General features: G+C 39.7%; 1 non-coding gene across 1 annotated transcript; it reads right to left on the reverse strand.

The window, feature by feature from the left end:
• Positions 1–243: 243 nt before the first annotated feature.
• LOC112439446 (small nucleolar RNA SNORD116) lies at positions 244–335 on the reverse strand. Its single transcript, XR_003027723.3, has one exon. It is a non-coding gene; the product is annotated as a small nucleolar RNA SNORD116 (small nucleolar RNA).
• Between the last annotated feature and the right edge of the window lie 6,786 nt (positions 336–7,121).

Below are 7,121 nucleotides of genomic sequence, written 5' to 3' on the forward strand. Positions count from 1 at the left end.
AAACTCCTCCCAAGGAGAAACAATTAGTTCATATTTGGCTACAGCTCTAAATACTCTTGGCCTCAGTTCTCAAAGATTTTCCATAATAACACCAGCAGGGTGTGGTTGATGCCTCAGTTGCAGGGTCTGTAGGAGCAGGGCTTGCATAGATTTAGCTGTAACTGAGACCTTACTCCAGATTGGCCATACTCTCACTACATTCTTTTTTTTTTTTTTTTTTTTTTTTTTTTTTTTTTTTTTGCTGGACCTCAGTTCGACGAGAATGATGGTATAGAGTTTTCACTCATTTTGTTCAGCTTTCCAAGGAATGTATATATGGAAGTCATCATCGATTCTCACTACATTCTTAACCTTGAACTGATATGAAATCTAGGACACACCCTTCTTGGGTTCTGCCCCTGTCTCAGGCCATTTGTACTGCTATAATAAAATACCTGAGACAAGGTAATTTATAATAATCAGAAATTTGTTTCTTCCATTTCTAAAGGCTGGGAGAATCAAGTCCTTTCAGAATGGCATTAATCCATTCATAAGGGTGGAGCCTTCATTACCCAAACACATTCTACATTCTTGTGAATAATTCATTTAATATTTTTAACTCCTGAGGAAAATGAATAACTCTTATACAATAGAGATCTCACCTGCATACCAATACTGTTTGTAAAATATTAATGTTTTAGACTCTGTTTATATGGGACATAACTTTAAAACAAAACATGTTCCATGAATCAATTCCTCTAATTTTTTTCCCAACTTTTTCTACTAAAAGCTTAAATATTCAATGATATAGAAATATGCCTCAGGAGAGGCAGAACAACATGGCAAAATAGAAAACTCCACAGATCATCCCCGCTGCAAGGACACCAAGTTAACAACACCTTCATAAGAACCAAAAGTCAGGTGAGCATTCAGAGTATCTGTTTTTAACTTCATATAGCTGAAAGAGGCACTGAAGAGATAGGAAAAAAGCCCCAAATCTCCAGTGCTACCCTCTTCCCCTACCCATGGCAGCAGTGGTGTGGTGCAGAGAGCATCTCTGTGCTCTAGGTGAGGGAGAACATGGCAATGTGAGGCATTGAACTCAGTGTTGTCTTGTTAGAGCAGAAAGGAAAACCAGACTAAACTCAGCTGATGCTGGCCCATGGAGGGAGCATTTAAACCAGCCCTAGTCAGATGGGAATTACCAGTCACAATGGTCTGAACTTGAGTGCTCACAGACCTCACCACCAAGGACTATAGCACTCTGTGCCTCCAAGTAAACTTGAAAGGTAGTCTAGGCCATAAGGACTGCAACTCTTAGGTGAGTCCCAGTGCTGAACTAGGCCCAGAGAGACTGCATTGAGGGGACATGTGACTAACCAGCTTGGGCAGCCAAGGGAGTGCTGGCATCACCCCTCCCCTGACCCCAGGCTGCACAGCTCATGGCTCCAAAACAGTCCCCTTCCTTCTGCTTGAGGAGAACAGAGGAGAGAGTGGGGAGGGCTTTGTCTTGCATCTAGGATACCAGCCCAGCCACAGCAGGATAGGGTACCAGTCAGAGTCATGAGCCCGGATTCCAGGCCCTAGCTCCTAGACAACATTTGTAGACACACTCTGGCCAGAAGGGAACCCACTGCAATGAAGGAAAGGACCCAGTCCTGGCAGCATTAATCACCTACTAACTGAAGGGTCCTTGGATGCTGAATAACCAGTAGCTGTGCCCAGGTATTACATCGAGGGCCTTGGGTGAGCCTCTGAGACTTGCTGGCTTCAGGTGAGACTCACACATTACTAGCTGTGGTGGCTATGAGGAAAAACTCCTTCTGCTTGAGAAAAGCAGAAAAAAAAAGTAAAGGTTTTTTGGGGTTTTTTTTCCACCTTAGGTGCCAGCACAGCCACAGAGGGGTAGAGTGCCAAGTGGGCACTTGGGGTCCCCAATTCCAGGACTTGACCCTTGGATGGCATTTCTGGCCAGCCATGGGCCAGAGAGGAGTCCACTGTCCTGAAGAATGAGTCCCAGGCCAGGCAGCATTTAAGACAAGCTGACTTAAGAGTCTTTGGGGCTTAAAAGAACATTAGTGGTAGGCTGGCAGTAGTCCTGGGCCTGGGTTAGCACAGTGGCTATGGGGTAAGTCTCTTCTGCCTTTGGAAAAGGAAGGGAAGTGTGTGAAGGACTGCGTCTTGTGGTTTCAGTGCCAGCTTGGCTGCAATACAATAGAACACCAGGTAGACTTACATATATGGATTTTGACTATAGTCCCTGACTCCTGGCCAGCACTTCTGAATCTAACCAGAGCCTGGGGGACCTCACAGCCCTGAAGGGAAGAACACAGGCCTGACTGACATTCCCACCTGTGGATTGTGGAGCCCTAGTCAGAGAGTAGTTTAGCAGACCTTGGGTGAGGCCCAGCACTGTGCTGGCATCAAGTCTGACCCAGCACAGTCATAGTAGTGGTGGTCACAGGAGTGCTTGTGTCGCTCCATCCCCAGCCTTAGGTGGCTCAGAACAGAGGTAGAGACTCTATATGTTTGGGAGAAAGTAATAGAAGAGAACAAGAGTCTCTACCTGATTTTCCAGGGAATTCTTCTGGATCTCCTAGACCATCAGGGTGGTACTTCCACAAGTCAGCAAGAACCACAACTTTACTGGGCTTGTGGTGTTCCCTAAAGATAAAGCTTACATCGTAACACCCAAGTTCTTTTAAATATCTGGAAAGCCTTCCCAAGAAAGATGGCTACAAATAAGCCCATATAGAGCAGGCTACAGTAAATACCTAACATCAATGCTCAGACACCGAAGAACATCTACTAGCATCAGCATCACCCAGGAAAGCATGACCTCACCAAATGAACTCAATAAGCTGCCAGGGACCAATTTTGGACAAACAGAGATATGACACCTTTTAGACAGAGATTTCAAAATAGCTGTGTTGAGGAAACTCAAAGAAATTCAATATTACATAGAGAAGGAATTCAGAATTCCATCACATAAATTTAACAAAGAGATTGAAACAATGAAATAGAATCAATCATAAATTCTAGATCTGAAAAATACAACTGGCATACTGAAAAATGCTTCAGATTCCTTTATTAGCAGAATGGATCAAGCAGAAAAAATAGTGAGCTTGAAGACAGGCTATCTGAAAACACACAGTCAGAGACAAAAGAAAAAATAATGAAAACCAATGAAGTTTGCCTGCAGCTTCTAAAAAATAGCTTCAAAAGGGCAAATCTAAGAGTTATTGGATTAAAAGAGGAAGTAGAGAAAGAGACAGGGGTGGAAAGTTGCTTTAAAGTGATAATAACAGAGAGCTTCCCAAACATGGAGAAAGATATCAATATCCAAGTACAAGGTTATAGAACACCAAGCAGAATAAACTCGAAGAAGACTACCTCAAGGCATTTAATAATCAAACTCCCAAAGGTAAAGGATAAAGAAAGGGTTCTAAAAACAGCAAGAGTGAAGAAAAAAATAACAAATGATGGTGCTCCAATATGTCTGACAACAGACTTTTCAGTGGGAACCTTACAGGCCAGGAGAGAGTGGCATGACATATTTAAAGTACTAAAATAAAATAACTTTTACCCCAGAATAGTTTATCCAGTGAAAACATCCTTCAAACATGAAGGAGAAATAAAAACTTTCCCAGACAAAAAGCTGAGGGATTTCATCAATGCCAGACCTGTCCTACAAGAAATGCTAAAGGGAATATTTCAAACAGAAAGAAAAGAATATTAATGAGCAATAAATAATCACCTGAAGTTACAAAACTCATTAGTGATAGTAAGTACACAGAAAAATACAGCATATTATAACACTGTAACTGTGGTGTATAAACTACTTTTATCCTAAGTAGAAGGACTAAACCATGAACAAATAGTAATAAACAGCTACAACCATTTTTCAAGACATAGTCAGTACAATAAGATATGAATATAAATAATGAAAAGTTAAAAAGTTGGGGAATAAAGTTAAGGCATAGAGTTTTTATTAGTTTTCTTTTTACTTGTTTGTTTATGCAAATAATATTAAGTTGTTATCAGATTAAAATAATGGGTTATAAGAGAGTATTTGCAAGTCTCATGGTAACCTAAAGCCAAAAAACATACAATGGATACAGGAAAAATAAAGAGGAAGAAACTAAATCATGTTACCAGAGAAAATTACCTTCACTAAAGGAAGACACGAAGGAAAGACAGAAGGAAGAGAAGACCACACAACAACCAGAAAACAAATAACAAAATGGCAGGAGTACTTCTTATCAAGAATAACTGCAATGTAAATGGACTAAACTCTTTAAACAAAAGATACAGACTGGCTAAATGCATGGAAAAAACAAGACCTATTTATCTGTTGCCTACAGGAAAAGCACTTCACCTATAAAGACACACATAGACTGAAAATAAAGGGATGGAAAAAGATATTCCATGTCAATGGAAACCAAAAGAAAGCAGGAGTCACTATACATATATCAGACAAAATAGATTTCAAGACAAAAAATTTAAGAAGATACAAAGAACATCACTATATAATGACAAAGGGGTCAATTCAGTAAGAGGATATAACAATTTTAAATATATATGCACTCAACATGGGAACACCCAGATATATAAAGGAAATATTTTTAGAGCTAAAGAGAAAGATAGGCCCCCAAAAAATAATAGCTGAAGACATTTTACATTTAACATTGAACAGATCTTCCAGACAAAAAATCAACAAAGAAACATCAGACTTGATCTGCACTATAGACCAAATGAATCTAATAGATATTTATGGAACATTTCATCCAAGACCTGTAGAATACACATTATTTTCCTCAGCACATGGATCATTTTCAAGGATAGATGATATACTAGGTCACAAAGCAAGTCTTAAAACGTTTAAAAACATGAAATAATATCAAGCATCTTCTCTGATCACCATGGAATAAAACTAGAAATTAATAGCAAGAGAAATTTTGGAAACTATACAAATACATGGAAATTTTAAACTATGCTTCTGAATGGCCAGAGAGTCAATAAAAGTCCTAGCTAGAGCATTCAGACAACATAAAGACAGGAAGGGCATCCTAAATGGAAAGGAAGATCAAATTATCCTTGTTTGCAGATATGATCTTATTTTAGGAAAAAACCTATAAGACTTCACAGGAAAATTATTAGAACTGATAAACAAACTGAGTAAAGTTGCAGGATACAAAATCAAAGTGCAAAAATCAGTAGCATTTCTATATGGCAACAGGGAACAATGTGAAAAAGAAATCAAAAAGTAATCCTATATACAATAGCCACATGTAAAATTAAATACCTAGGAGTTAACTTAACCAAAGGAGTAAAAGACCTCCACAATGAAAACTCTAAAACACTGATGAAAGAAACTGAAGAGAAACACGAAAAAATGCGAAAATATTTTATGTTGATGAATTGGAAAAATAAATATTGTTAAAATGTTCATACTACCCCAATCTACAGATTCAATGTAATCTCTATCAAAATACCAATGACATTCTTCACAGAAATATAAAAAAGAAATCCTGAAGTTTACAGAAATGACAAAAGACCCAGAATAGCCAAAGCTATCTTGAGCAAAAAGAAAAAAATTGGAGGAATCACATCACCTGATTTCAAATTATACTACAGAGTTATAGTAACCAAAACAGCACAGTAGAGGCATAAAAACAGATACATAGACTTATGTAACACAATAAAGAACCAAGAAGCAAATCTTCACACCTGCAGTGAATTAATTTTTGACAAAGTTGCCAAGAATATACACTGGGGAAAAGATAATCCCTTCAATAAATGGTGCTGGGAAAACTGAATATTCATAGCAGAAAAATGAAACTAGACACGTATCTCCCACCATATACAAAAGTAAAGTCAAAATGGAGTAAACACTTGAATCTAACACCTCAAACTATGAAACTGCTGCAAGAAAACATTGGGAAAAACTCCAGGACATTTGTATTAGTCTGTTCTCATGCTGCTATAAAGAACTACCCGAGACTGGGTAATTTATAAAGGAAACAGGTTTGATTGACTCACAGTTCTGCATGGCTGGGGATGCCTCAGAAAACTTACAACAATGGCAGAATGGGAAGCAAACACGTAGTTTTTCACGTAATGGCAGGAAGGAGAAGTGCTGAGCAAAGGTGGGGGAAAGCCACTTATAACGCCATCAGATCTTGTGAGAACTCAGTCACTATGACAAGAACAGCATGAGGGTAATCACCTCAATAATTAAATTACCTCCCACTGGGTACCTCCCAAGACATGTGGGGATTATGGGAACTACAATTCAAGATGAGATTTGGGTGGGGACATAGTCAAACCATATCATTCAGCCCCTGGACCCTCCCAAACCTCGTGTCTTCACATTTCAAAACACAATCATGCCTTTCCAACAGTCCCCCAAAGCCTTAACTCATTCCAGCATTAACTCAAAAGTCCAAGTCCAAAGTCTCATCTGAGACAAAGCAAGTCCCTTTGGCCTATGAGCCTGTAAAATCAAGAGTAAGTTAATTACTTCCTAGATACAATGGTTACAGGCATTGGGTAAATATATCTGTTCCAAATGGGAGAGATTGGTAAAAACAAAAAGGCTGCAGCCCTATGCAAGTCTGAAATCCAATAGGGCAGTCATTAAACCTGAAAGTTTCAAAATGATTTCTTTAGACTCCATGTCTCTCATCCAAGTAACACTGATGTAAGAGGTGGACTTCCATGGCCTTGGGCAGCTCTACCCCTGTTGCTTTGCACGGTACAGGCTTCCTCTCAACTGCTTTCATGGGCTGGCATTGACTGTAGCTTTTCCAGGTGCATGGTGCAAGCTATCAGTGGATCTACCATTCTGGGGTCTGGAGGACAGTGGCCCTCTTCTCACAGCTCCAATAGGCAGTGCTCCAGTGGGAACTCTACGTGGGGACTCTGACCCTACCTTTCCCTTGCACACTGCCATAGCAGAGGTTCTCCATGAGGGTCCTGCCTCTGTAGCAAACTTCTGCCTGGACATTCAGGCATTTCCACACACCCTCTGAAATCTAGGTTACCCAAATCTCAATTCTTGACTTCTGTGTACCTGCAGGCCCAGCACCACATGTATGCCACCAAAGTCTGGGACTTGCACCTGCTGAAGCAATGGCCTG

Source organism: Pan paniscus, chromosome 2 (genome assembly GCF_029289425.2).
Source record: "Pan paniscus chromosome 2, NHGRI_mPanPan1-v2.0_pri, whole genome shotgun sequence".
In the NCBI taxonomy this organism is placed as follows: domain Eukaryota; kingdom Metazoa; phylum Chordata; class Mammalia; order Primates; family Hominidae; genus Pan; species Pan paniscus.